This window comes from Orycteropus afer, unplaced genomic scaffold, assembly GCF_000298275.1.
Source record: "Orycteropus afer afer isolate SDZICR_OR568_19922 unplaced genomic scaffold, OryAfe1.0 scaffold00649, whole genome shotgun sequence".
NCBI classification, from domain to species: Eukaryota; Metazoa; Chordata; class Mammalia; order Tubulidentata; family Orycteropodidae; genus Orycteropus; species Orycteropus afer.
Window position 1 is genome coordinate 1069134 of NW_006922236.1, and position 13788 is coordinate 1082921.

A 13788-nucleotide genomic window follows, 5' to 3' on the forward strand; every position below is an offset into this window, starting at 1 on the left:
TGGCTGGGCAGCTGGATGTAGTGTTGCCCATGATGAGACTGGTAATCAACTCCATGATGGAATCTACTGCGAGCAGCTGAGTAGCTGCCTTAAGGATGTAGTCTGCTTCCTGTATATAAGGAGAAGCCTTGGGAATAGTCTCTAGCTTATGGCATGCTTGAACCCTATGTGTAGCCGAGTCATTGTTCAGCACCCTTGCCATGCTCTACTGATCTTGGGACTTTCAGTGGACTTGAATCAATGGCCTGCCATATTGTTTGGTAATGTCGTAACTGTGCTATTTTATTTGTCCACCTTGGGCTTGTTAGTCTTAGCAACCAGTAGCTGCCTAAGTAAAGAGATGCCTGGCTGGGAGCAAGAGGCAGACATGAAGCCCAAAGTCGAGGGGCTTTCACACAGCCTCTGGAGCCTGGCACTTTGAACTCCGACTTAAAGCCTCCAGAATTGTAAGAGAATAAACTCTTGTTTGTTCAAGCCATTCCATTTGTGGTATAGTCTTGTCAGAGCTGCACTAGGTAACTGAAACAGGCCCCTAGTTACCATTCACGTATGGAATTGAACTCACTCCCATGGCTTCCAGCCAAACAATAGACAAGCATATAGAGTGAGTATTTGCTTACACTCCTTACAACGATCAATCATGAGAGAACAGAAGGCCAGTATCTGCACAGGGAAATGGTTCAGGAGGCTAGAATGCATAGGAAAGAAAGACACAAGGAAGAGATAACTATAGGGAAGAACTGGGAAGAGAACTGTTACATTGTGAGGAATTACAGTCAATGTCATGAAATAAAATGTACATGAACTGCTGTATGCAAAATGAATTTGTTTCTTTTGTAAACTTATACCCAAATCACATTTAAAAATATAAATAAATAAATAAAAATAAAGCAGAATAGCACCTAAGAAAAAAAGAAAAGAACATCTTACCTTCCAAACCTACAGAAAGATGTAGTATAGATCAACTAACTAGATAACGTTTACTTATGGAGACATTGTTCTGTTTTATTTTCATGATTAATATATGATATTCCATGGGAAAATTCCCCTCAGGCTCTTTGTGATGTTCAGTAGCCTCATTAGTTATTTTTAAATTTTAAGAGTGACTCCTCTCCAAATAGTCTTTGAGAGAGAAAGACAATCATAATTTCTTCCATGTACATGTAAGTCAAAGCTGCACTGAAGGAATTGTCGAAAAACAAGACTTCAGGAATTGATGGAATACCCATTGAGATGTTTCAACAAACAGATGCCACACTGGAGGCACTTACTCAGCTATTCCAAGAGACTTGGAAGACCTCTACCTGGCCAACTGATTGGAAGAGATCCATATTTGTACCCATTCCAAAGAAAGGTGATCCCACAGAATGTGGAAATTATCGAACAATATCATTGCTATCATACACAAGTAAACTCTTACTGAAGATAATTCAAAAATGGTTGCAGCAGTATATTGACAGAGAGGTTCCAGAAATGCAACCTGGATTCAGAAGGGGATGTGGAGTGAGGGATAATCATAGCTGATATCAGATGGATCTTGGTTGAAAGCAAAGTGTGTTAGACTGGGTTCTCTAGAGAAACAAAACCAGTAAAGCCTATAGAGAGAGAGAAAGAAAAAAAAAAATTAGCTTAGGAGAATGGCACACACTTATAGAAGCTGTCAAGTCCAAAGTTCTTGGATCAAACATCAAGCTTGAGGCTTTTCCCCACTCTCGCAGCTGCAGGGGCTGAGGAACTCAAGGTTGGCAGTATACTGGCTGTTGACTCCAATGAATGATGAATCCAAGATCTCCAGGCTGAATGGTGGATTGTTCGCTCACGGACAGCTGTAGGCAGCACAACAGAATCCCAATCCACAGAAGAACGTCTCTTTTCCCAGGATATCCATAAATATACTGGAAGCAGGCCACACTCCTAGGGAAACTCCCTTTCAATGGATTGGTTGCTCAAAACATATTCATCTGATCCCATCATGGGAATAACCACATCACAACTGCTTAAATCACACAAAATTGTGGTCCAGCCAAGTTGACACACAGCTCCAACTATCACACAAAGAATACCAAAAAGATGTTTACTTGTGTTTTATTGACTATGCAAAAGCATTTGATTGTGTGGATCATAACAAGTTGTGGATAACACTGAGAAGAATGGGAATTCCATAACACTTAGTTGTACTCATGAGGAACCTGTAAATCGATCAGGAGGTTGCCATTCAAATAGAGCTAGGGGATACTACATGGTTTAAAATCAGAAAGGGAGTGCATCAGGGTTGTGCCCTTTCACCGTACTTATTCAATCTGTATGCTGAGCAAATAATGCGAGCAGCTGGACTATATGAAGGAGAACATGGCATCAGGGTTGAAGGAAGGCTCATTGAGAGCTAAGAATGCAGATGACACAACTTTGCTTGATGAAAGTGAGGATGACTTGGAGCACTTACTGATGAAGATTAAATAATACAGTCTGCAGTATGGATTACACCTCAATATAAATAAAACAAAAAAGCTCACAACTGGACCAATAAACAGCATCATGATAAATAGAGAAAAGATTGAAGTTGTCAAAGACTTCATACTACTTGATTCTACAATCAGTGCCAATGGAAGCATCAGCCAGGACATCAAAAGATGTATTGCATTGGACAAATCTGTTATAAAAGACCTCTTTCAAGTGCTGAAGAACAAAGAATACCTCCTTGAAGACTAAGATGCGCCCAACCCAAGCCATGGTATTTTCACTCACCTAATATGCATTTGAGGAGCTCTGGTAGGATAGTGGCTAAAGCACTTGACTGTTAACCAGAAGGCTGGCGGTTCAAACCCACCAGCCACTCCTCGGAAGGAAGGTTGGGCATTCCTACTTCCGTAGTGATACTGCCTCGGAAACCCAAGGAGGGGTCGCTATGAGTCGGGGCCGACTCGATGGCACATAACAACATAACAACAATATGCATTTGAGAGCTGGACAATGAATAAGGAATACCAAGCAAGAGTTGATGCTTTTGAGTGTGGTGTTGGTGGAGAATGCTGAAAGTACTGTGGACTGCTAATAGAACTAACCAAATCTGTCCTGGAATATAAGTGCAGCCAGAATGCTCCTTGGAAGCAACAATGTCCAGATTTCATCTCACCTACTTGGGTCATGTTGTCAGAAGAAACCATTCTCTGGAGCAAGAGGTTCATGCTTGGTATGGTAGTTGGAGATGTGTGTCAACTTGCCTGGACCACAATTCTGTGTTGTTCGAGCTGTTGTGGTATGGTTTTTTCCCATGATGAGATCAGATGACTATGTTCTGAGTGGCCAATCTGTTGAAGGGGAGTTTCTCTAGGGGTGTGGCCTGCTTCCACTATATCCAAGGACATCCTGGGAAGAGAGACATTCTTCTGTGGATTGGGATTCTGTTGTGTTGCCTACAACTGTCCGTGAGTGAACAGTCCACACTTGATAAAGTGGAGGGTCAACGAAAGAGGGGAAGGCCCTCAACAAAATGGATTGGCACAGTGGCTACAGCAATGAGCTCAGGTATAGTAGGGATGGTGAAGCTGGCACAGGACTGTGCAGTGCAGTGTTTTGTTGTCTTGTACATAAGGCCACTATGAGTCAGAGATGACTTGATAGCACATAACAGCAAAAAAATGGAAATTATAAATCTTATATATTATTATAAATTATAATTATGTATTATTATAAATCTTATATCCCAATTTTAAAATTTCAAGTAATCTAAATTCAATGATTTTCATAAGTTTTTTTTTTTTTTCAACCCAGTGGAACTAATCTTAAACACAATCTTATACAGAATCTCAATTGAGAAAAAGATAAAAGCAAAACTACTCTAGTTAATTTATCAGTCAGGAGAGCTGGGCCTTAAATCCCATGGGAGAAATGCCTGATTGACATCCCATCAGCCTCCTGCAGCAGCCCAGAGAGACCTCAATGGAACAGTGTGCGAAAACCAGTAGTTTAGGTTACTGGTTACTAGCATACCTCCCTTTATGCGGTAGATATATTACATCAAACTTTACTTTATAATCTAAATTTTAAAAAATCAGTTAATATTCTAAAATCAGTGGAGACACTCTAAAGTTGGAAACAGAAGGATTTTTACGTATTATTATCCTTTGAAAGGATAGTAATTATATTTTTATTTCTGTAAATTATATTTGAATTCATAATACTTGGTAGTCTGTTGTAGATGGAAGAAACAAATTTAGAATACAAAAAATAATCCTATTTTTAAATGCTAGGTTTGAATTGTTCTAGAGCAGGTTGTTGTTGTTGTTAGGTACCGTTGAGTTATCCCTGACTTACAGCAGCCCCATGTACAACAGAACAAAACACTGCCTGGTCCTGTGCCAGCCCCACGATCCTTGCTGTAACTGAGCCCATCACTGTAGCCACTGTGTCAATCCATCCTGTTAAGGGCCTTCCCCTTTTTCATTGACCCTCCACTTTACCAAGCATGATATCCTTCTCCAGGGAATGGTCCCTTCTGACAACATGACCAAAGTAGGTGAGACGAAGTCTGGCCATTTTCGCTTCTAAAGAGCATTTTGGCTGCACTTCTTCCAGCACAGATTGTTAGTTTTTTTAGCAGTCCATGATACTTTCACCATTCTTTGCCAGCACCACAACTCAAAAGCATTGATACTTCTTTGGGCTTCCATATTCATTGTCCAGCTCTCATATGCATATGAGGTGATTGAAAATATCATGGCTTGAGTCAGGCACATCTTAGTCTTCAAGAACATATCTTTGCTCTTCAGCACTTTAAAGAGGTCTTTGGCATCAGATTTTCCCAATGCTATAAGATTTATGATATCTTGACTGCTGATTCAGTTGGTGTTGATTGTAGAACCAAGTAGTATGAAGTCTTTGACAGCTTCACTCTTTTCTCCATTTATTATGATGCTGTTTATTGATCCAGTTGTGAGGATTTTTGTTTTCTATATATTGATGTGTAGTCCATACTGCACACTGGAGTCTCCAGTCTTCATCGGTAAGTGCTCCAAGTCATCCTCACTTTGAGCAAGCAAAGTTGTGTCATCTGTGTATTGCAGGTTGTTCATGAGTCTTACTCCAATCCTGATGCCATGGTCTTCTTCATATAGTCTCAGATTATTTGCTTGGCACACAGATTGAATAAGTATGATGAAAGGATTCAACTCTGATGCACTCCCTTCTTGATTTTAAACCATGTAGTGTCCCCTTATTCTGTATGAAAGACAGCCTGCTGGACTATGTACAGTTTCCTCACGAGGACAATAAATTGTTCTGGAATTTCCATTTTTCTCAGTTTTATCCATAATTTGTTATGATCCACACAATTGAATGCTTTTGCATAGTCAATAAAACACAAGTTAACATCTTTCTGGTATTCTTTGCTTTCAGCCAAGATCCATCTGAAATCAGCAATGATATCCCGTACTCTATGCCCTCTTCTCAATCCAGCTTGTGTCTCTTGAAACTCTCTGTTAATATGCTGCTGCAACTGTTTTTGAATTATCTTCAGTCAGATTTTACTTGCATGCGATATTAATGATATTTTTCAATAATTTCCACATTCTGTGAGATCACCTTTCTTTGCAATGTGTACAAATATGGTTCTTATCCAGTCAGTCGGCAGGTAGCTCTCTTCTGAATCTCTTGGCATAGCTGAATGAGTGCCTCCAGTGCGACATCGTTCCATTAAAAATATAAGCAGTGAAAAATAAATTTCAAAAAGAGTTAGGATCTGTGAAAAGTATCGGTAAACTGAAGTAGAAAAAAATTAAAAGAATTTAATGAATAGACATGAAATTTCAAATCTAAGTATTAGTGAATTCTGATAAATCAGTTCAAGGAATACACTTCAAGAGTGCTGTATTGCTGTCTTTATTCTTCTGTTACCAATAATTCTCCTCTTCCTTCCTCGCTGATTCTCAAACTTTATGTACATAAGGATCACTATGGAAACGTACTAAAATATCAAATGCCTGGCCCTAAACCCAAAAATCCTGTTTGAACAGGTATGTTATAGGATGTGAGACTCTGTATTTTTATCCATGTGATTCTGCCCAGGTGTTCCTCAGAAAGAGTGCTCACTGTGTGACATTGTTAAATCTGCTAATCAGCTGGTGGTTGATAAAGATTAGCATTTTGTCAAGTTCTATCCAATGTATTGTACTAATCCAGATCATAATTTTGTTGCTAGAACAGAAGGGTTAGTTCGTCCGTGTGTTTAAATTATACTGTGATTCTTTTCTTAAGCCTCTGTGAGTGGGAAGTGTGAAGCTATATTAGATACAGTAATTTGAAATTCTGAAATATGAGTTTTTTGGTTTCTTAAGGAATATATTGAATCTTTTACCTTTGTTTTCTGAGATGTTTCATCATATAATGTACTTCAGAAAAGCAACTCAGCTTTATTTGTTTTTCTTTTAAAACTAAATATCATTATCATCAGGTTGATGTTCTTGTCTATAGACTATTGTTGGAAATGTAAGGTCACTGAGAGCCTTGTTTTCCTTAGTTGAAAACCATAATATAAATTATTAATATTTTTTAGAATTATTTGTTTGTTTAGAGTTCTGTTTCTCAGAGTTTATTCTGGCACTATAAGCATCAGAATGACCTGCAAAATATGTTAAAACTAGATTTTGCTAGTCAGAATCACGATTTGACAAGTTCCTCAAATGATCATTTTGAACAAAATGTGAGAACCACTAATCTAGCCTCCTATTGTCTATCCTGTCCATAGATTAAAAAAAAAAAAAAAAGATTGAACATAGTTTAGCAAATATTTTGTTTTTCCTCCAGAAAATTTACCTTAAAACGTATTTTGAGATGAATTTAATCCAATGGATAAAATAGTATTTGGAGATGAACAGAATTTTATAGAGCTTATGATCTCTTGGCTCTCCACAAATAAGCAAGAATCAGTTATTTTATTTTCTGTAGTTATTCCAGAATTATATATGAGTGTTTTTGTGCACAAATGTCAGAGAATAGATCCTTGGACAATAAACATTTATTTGCTTTAAGAGTTCACTGTAATGCCAAATAACTTTTTATAGTTAGACAAGTATTCTTTATGCCAAAGGAAAGCTACTTTAAAATTCTATTCCTTCTAGTAGTTTAATGGAAGAAGGCAATTTACCTGTTTATTTATATAAAGACCCTCATATTCGTATGTATTTTGAAATGTAAAGCTGCACCTCTTCATTACTTAAAATCAAATAGAGCAAAGTATTTCTTCTATAGTTAAGTAATGGGAAGTCATATATATGTATTTTTTCATCTGTAATATTATATAATTTCAAGGAAAGAGAGAGTATCTGATTATGTGTGCTATTCTAAGTGCTTCCCATTAACCTCTAATTCTCACAACTCCATGAAGAAGCCATTGTTACTATCTCTATTTTACAGGTGAAGAAACTAAAGCATCCAGGTGTTAAACAAGTAGTTCATTGTTATTCAATTGTTAGGTGGTAGAGCTTACATTGAAATCCACATATCCTAGGTAACATTAAAGCATAAGGCAAAGAACTGATCCTAGGTAGTTAGGTAATGATTTAATGAACAAAGGTGGTTTCTACTTGCCATTTGACTGAATGATAGATTTTTATACTAGAAAAGATGGTTGTGGATCATCTAGACTAAACTCCAGAAACCAAAAACCAGACTCAATTGCCATCAAGTCGGATCCAACTCATAGCGACCCCTCTTTGGGCTTCTGAGACTGTATCACTGCAGAAGTGGATTGTTCTACCTTCCTTCTAAGGAGTGGCTGGTGGGTTTGAACCACTAGCTTTCTGGTTAGCAGTCAAGTGCCTTAAGCACTATGCCACCAGAGCTCCTTAGACTAAACTATCATCTAAAAATTATAGAAATCTTGAGACAGGGAGATGTAGGTCAGTTGTTGAGATTCACAATGCCAAGACCAAAACCTAAGCATGACAATTTGCAATTTTGTATTTTATCACAGAAATGTTTAATTTTTATTAAATTATGTTCCTTACTCATTGTTGCTTTCTGTGTGTGTGTGTGTCTTATTTAGTGCCACTAGCAACTGCCAATGACGTTGACATATAATATCGCCTGCTTGGTAAACAAAAAATCAAACCCATTGCCATCAAGTCAGTTCCAACTCATAGTTACCCTATAGGACAGGGAAGGACTGCCCCATAGGGTTTCCAAAGCTATGATCTACAGAAACAGACTGCCATATCTTTCTCCTATAGAGTGGCTGGTGGATTTAAACTGCCCACCTTTTGGTTTGCAGTCAGGCACTTAACCACTATACCCCCAGGGCCTTGAGTTATTTCTAACATCAGAATATATCCCTTGAAATGATGCTTAAACTTTCAGTTTTGTGGAAACTTTGACAAAATGGTTTAGAGCATTGATTCCTAACCCTGTCAAACCCTGTGGTTTTGTGGTTGTATGCCACTGAGTCAATTCCAGCTTACAACGACCCTATAGAATATTATAAAACTTCCCCATAGGGTTTCCTAGGTTGTGATCTTTATAAGAACAAATCACCAGGTAACATGTGGAGCTGCTCAGTGGGTTCAAACTGCTGACTTTTCAGTTAGCAGCCAAGCACTTAACCATTGCACTATCAGAGGTCCTTATCAAATCTGACATCCCCTCTTTTGAAAAATATTTTTAAAACCCTTACATAATTCTGAAATTAAACTTGCAGATAATCATAGCTACCTACATAAACAATTTCAAAAAGTCAATATAAGTTTCTACATGTAAAGGGAAAAAGAAGTAGTTTATGTATTTAAAGTATAATATGAATTTAAAATATGAATACTTAGAACAACTACATGAAAACTTTGTTACCTTGAAGTACAATCTATAGATTAACATCATCAGTAAATAAAATTTAAAAAACATGTATAATAGGTCAAAATATAAAATAACTGGCAGAAGATATGAAACACCTGTATATTAAAAAGTGTAAAACATTACTGAGAGAAATTAAATAAGGCCTAAATAAATGGAGAGATACACCATGATTATGGGTTAGAATACTCTATATTGTTAAGATACCTATTCTCCCCAAATTGATTTATAAATTCACATAATCCCAGTCAAAACCCCAGTAGATATTTTTCTAAAAAAATTGACAAGCAGATTAAACAATTCATATAGAAATTCAAGATTCCTAGAATAGCCAAACAAAATTTGAAAAGAGAGAACTAACAGTAATTAGTTTGAACATATGTTATAAACTACAGTACTAAGTATGGTATTGGTACAAAGATAGACAAACAGATCAATGGAACAAAGTGAAGAGTTTAGAGATCAATTTTCACATAAATCTACAATTGATTTTTGACAAGGGTACAAAATCAGTTCATTCGAGAAAGCATGGTCTGTTTTACAAATGATAGTGGGAAGAATTGGATATCCATATGATTAAACATGGAGCTCTGGTAGCATAGTGCCTAAGGCATTTGACTGCTAACCAGAAGGCTGGCGGTTCAAACCCACCAGCCACTCCTTGGAAGGAAGGTTGGGCAATCTACTTCCATAGTGATACTGCCTTGGAAAACCAAAGGAGGGGTTGCTATGAGTCACGTCTGACTTGATGGCACATAACAACAACAACAGTATGCTTAAACCTCAGTTTATTTCTTGCACCATGTGCAAAAATAAACTCAAAGTGGATCATAGACCCAAATGTAAAACTTAAATTATAAAAGTTCAAAAGAAAATATAGGAGAAAATCTTTATAACTTTGGATTAGGCAAAGATTTCTTAGCTATGACATCAAAGGAACAATTCATAAAAATTTGTAATAGGGTTTTGTGAAAATTTAAAACTTCTGCCCTTTGAAAGACACCTTTAAGAGAATGAAAAGAAAATCCACAAATTGAAAGAAAATGTTTGCAATAATTATGTCTGATAAATGACTTGTATCTGGAACATATAAAGAACTCTCAAAACTTAAGAAAACATAATTCACTTTATTAAATGGGCCAAACATTGGCACAGACATTTCACCAGAAACATATATGAGTTGCAAATAAGTTCATAAAAAGATGTTCAACATCAATAGTCATTAGGCAAATGCAAACTAAAACTACAATGAACAAGCCTAAAAGCTGAACATCTACACCAAGGAAGAGATATACTCCTTAGAACATTCAACCATGGGAGATCAGAAGGGCAGCATTTGCACAGGGATAAAGCTAGGGAGGCAGAAAATACAAAGGTAGAAATGATACACGGAAAGGGTGACCATAAGAAGTAAGTGGGAGGAGAGCTGTTACATGTGGGGATTGTAATCAGTGTAACAAAATAAAATGTGTATGAATTGTTGAGTGTAATACGAACCTGCTTTGTAAAATTTAAGGCATTCTGGTGATGTAGTAACTCACTGTTGTCAATTGACGTCAGTTCTGACTCATAGCAACCCCTCCTAGGTTTCCAAGGTGGTATCTCTATGGAAGTAGATTGTCCAGTCTTCCTTCTGAGGGGTGGCTGGTGGGTTTGAACTGCCAGCCTTCTGGTTAGCAGTCAGATGCCTAGCTCCTAGTTAAGGCATTTGACTGCTAACCAAAAAGGTCAATGGTTAGAACCCACCAACCGCTCCACAGAAGAAAGATGAGGCATTCTGCTTCTGTAAAAGTTTACAGCCTTGTATTTAGATCTCTGTGAATTGTTTTTGAAGAACAGCCAAGGGTGATTCAGGCTCTTCTTGGTGGTTTTTTATCATTGGCCTGTTGGTGGAGAAAGAGGTGTTGGCTCTGGCTCAGTAAGTGAAGTTGCAGGAGGTGTGGGTGTACTCATATCTTATGAGGACTGTTGCTGTCTCCCAGTCAGTTAGACAAAAATTACAATTGAATAACCATCAAAAAACTACAAGCACATAGACAAGAAATATACCCTGAAATCACAGAGGACCAGTAACCCAAAAGAAGAAAAAGGGGGTGGGGAAAGAAGAGGAAAACAGATATATCTGCAATACCTGGGATAGGTCACTGAGAGTAAAATGGTAGAGGAGAATAATGAATAAAGATAACAGACAAAGAAACAAACCAACAATACAAAAGAAAATAAAAGCAAAAACAGAACAACAAACAAACAAACATACAAACAAACAAAAAACCAACAAAGGACGGGGTTAACCACAAGAGAAAGAAGAGAGAGAGAAAAAAAAAAAAAAGGAAGGTGTAGACTAGGATGTCTTCAGTCGTGCAGTGCACTTCTGGAGAGTTGTTGGGTTTACTGGAAAGCAGAACCTCTTCTTAAGTCCCTGGAATCTGGTAGCATGCTGTCTCTTTAGGTTGTCGCTAGCTGCTGGTTACATGTTGATTTGTTTTGTCTTTTTTGTTTTATGGTTTAATATTTTGAAAAGGTGAAGCTGGTGTTTTTATTATTATTATTATTATTGATGCAAGTGTGTTGGGTCGCTCTGCTGTTTTCTTTGTAGTGGTAGAATCCCTGTGTGTAGTGTGGATATGTGTTTCTGTTTGTCGTAAAGAGGGTTTAGAGTTCGAAGCGGGTGGTTTTATGGTAATTGGCTGAATATATTTTCTTCTACTGAGTGAGTGAAGATATTGGCGGAGAAGGTGGGAGCAGAAGAAAGAAAGCTTGGTTTTGCTAGCATCGGTTTCTAGGGCTTTAAGCAGGCTTTGAGCAGGCTATTTTTGATGACGTATTTATTTGCAAGACTACAGCTCAACTTCAGGAAAGATTCTTATTGTTAGAGAGTCACAAATTTCCGCCAATTTCAGGCACACTCAAAGATCCTGGGAATGCAGTTCCTTCCCTCTCCCTGTTCCATCTGCCTGTGGTGCTGACGTAATCCCGTCACATCGCTAATGGCTGGCTTTGGAGTTAGTCTGTGATACTGCCCAGCTGTGGAGCCAAAGATGTGTGCAGTTTGAGCTGTGGGTCGCGGGAGTACCTACTAGTGACCTGAGGTCCTGATCTCTGTGACAAAGAAAAGCACGATATCTCCCAGTCTGACTCCAGTCTACTCTGTGACCCACTGGGAGGGGAGGGAGCTACAGTAAGTTTTCCTCCGAATCTCGGCGGAGGTGTCCGTGCCCACAGACAGCACCCAGGAGACACAAATTACCTCCGAAAAATCAAGATGAGCTGCGGGAGGCAGGTCTCTGCCACTGCCCACCGGAATATTAGAGTGGTCGCAGGTAAGCTGTTATAAGGCGTCGTCCCTCTTGGCTCAGGGATCTCAGGTGGGCACCCTAGCCCAGCACACAGTGACTGCTCCAGAAGAGCATCCAATGCCTCTCTCAGGTGCCCGTCTGTCCTCCTCCAGTAGCTCTTTCCTAAATAATCTCCCTGTGCCTTTCCTCTAATTCTGCTCTTCCGTGTTTGATGTACTCTGAATCTGTGAGCTGTTCAGAGTACTGAAATTCCTAATTTAAACTGTTGTGGCTAGTTTTCCAAGATCTTAGATTCCAGAGGGATAAAGTGTGCTGCTCACTGGCTCGACTCCATTTTGAACTCCTAGTATGGCAATTTCTTAAGTTAAACATACACCTATTACATGATATAGCCATTCCATTCCTAGGCATCTATACAAGGGGTGAAAAGAAGTTTACATGTATAAGAAGACTTGTATATATGTGAATGCATCCAGCAGCTTTCTATATATGCTGTTGGTGCTTTTAGGTGCTGTGTCAAGTCTCCTAGTGACCCTTTGTACAACAGAATAAAACACTGCCTGGTCCTGCACCATCCTCACAATCTTTACTTGAGCCTGTTGTTGCAGCCATGATGTCATTGCATCTTGTTGAGGGTCTTCCCCCTTTTCACTGACCCTCTGCTTTGCTAAGCATGATATCCTTCTTCAGGGACTTGTCCCTTCTGAAAACATCACCAAAGTAGGTGACACAAGGTCTGGCCATTCTGGCCATCCTTGCCTCTAAGGAGTATTCTGGCTACACTTCTTTTTATATATAATAACCCCAAACTGGAAACAACCCAATTATCTATCAATAATAAAATGATTAATGGACAAACAACTAGCAATATTCACACAATGGAATATTACTCGGGAATAAAAAGGAGTAGACTGTTGGTACATACGATAACCTGGATGACCCTCAAAATAATTCTGCTGAACGGAAGAAGCCAGAGAATAAAGGAGTGCATTCTCTATGATGCCATTCATACAAAATTGTAAGAAATGCACATTAACAGAAAGTAGTTCAGTGGTTCAGCCCCAGGGTTACAGGTGAGGAGAGACAACTCAGGGATGCCCAGAGTAGCAGGCCGGAAGAGCAGGAGAAAGGAGATAAAAGCCAGGAACCCGGACAGAAGAGCAGTCAGCCCTAGGGTTACAGGTGAAGAGAGACAACTCAGGGATGCCCAAAGTAGCAGGCGGGAAGAGCAGGAGAAAGGGGATTAAAAGCCAGGAAACCGGAGAGAAGAGCAATCAGGTGAAGGGATTAGGTGAGGAGAGGAAACTCAGGCCTGCCCAGAGTAGCAGGCCGGAAGAGCAGGAGAAAGGGGATAAAAGCCAGGAACCCGAACAGAAGAGCAGTCAGCCCCAGGGTTACAGGTGAGGAGAGGAAACTCAGGGATGCCCAGAGTAGCAGGCAGGAAGAGCAGGAGAACGGGGATTAAAAGCCAGGAAGCCAGAGAGAAGAGCAATCAGGTGAAGGGATTAGGTGAGGAGAGGAAACTCAGGCCCGCCCAGAGTAGCAGGCCAGAAGAGCAGGAGAAAGGGGATAAAAGCCAGGAACCCAGACAGAAGAGCAGTCAGCCCAGGGTTACAGGTGAGGAGAGACAACTCAGGGACACCCAAGGTAGCAG

General features: G+C 39.0%; 1 protein-coding gene across 1 annotated transcript in view; it reads left to right on the forward strand.

Annotated features, from left to right (window-relative positions):
• Positions 1–13788, forward strand: part of ARHGAP32 (Rho GTPase activating protein 32) — a 511643-nt gene that overhangs the window by 358751 nt on the left and 139104 nt on the right. The gene's annotated exons all lie outside the window — the stretch shown is intronic.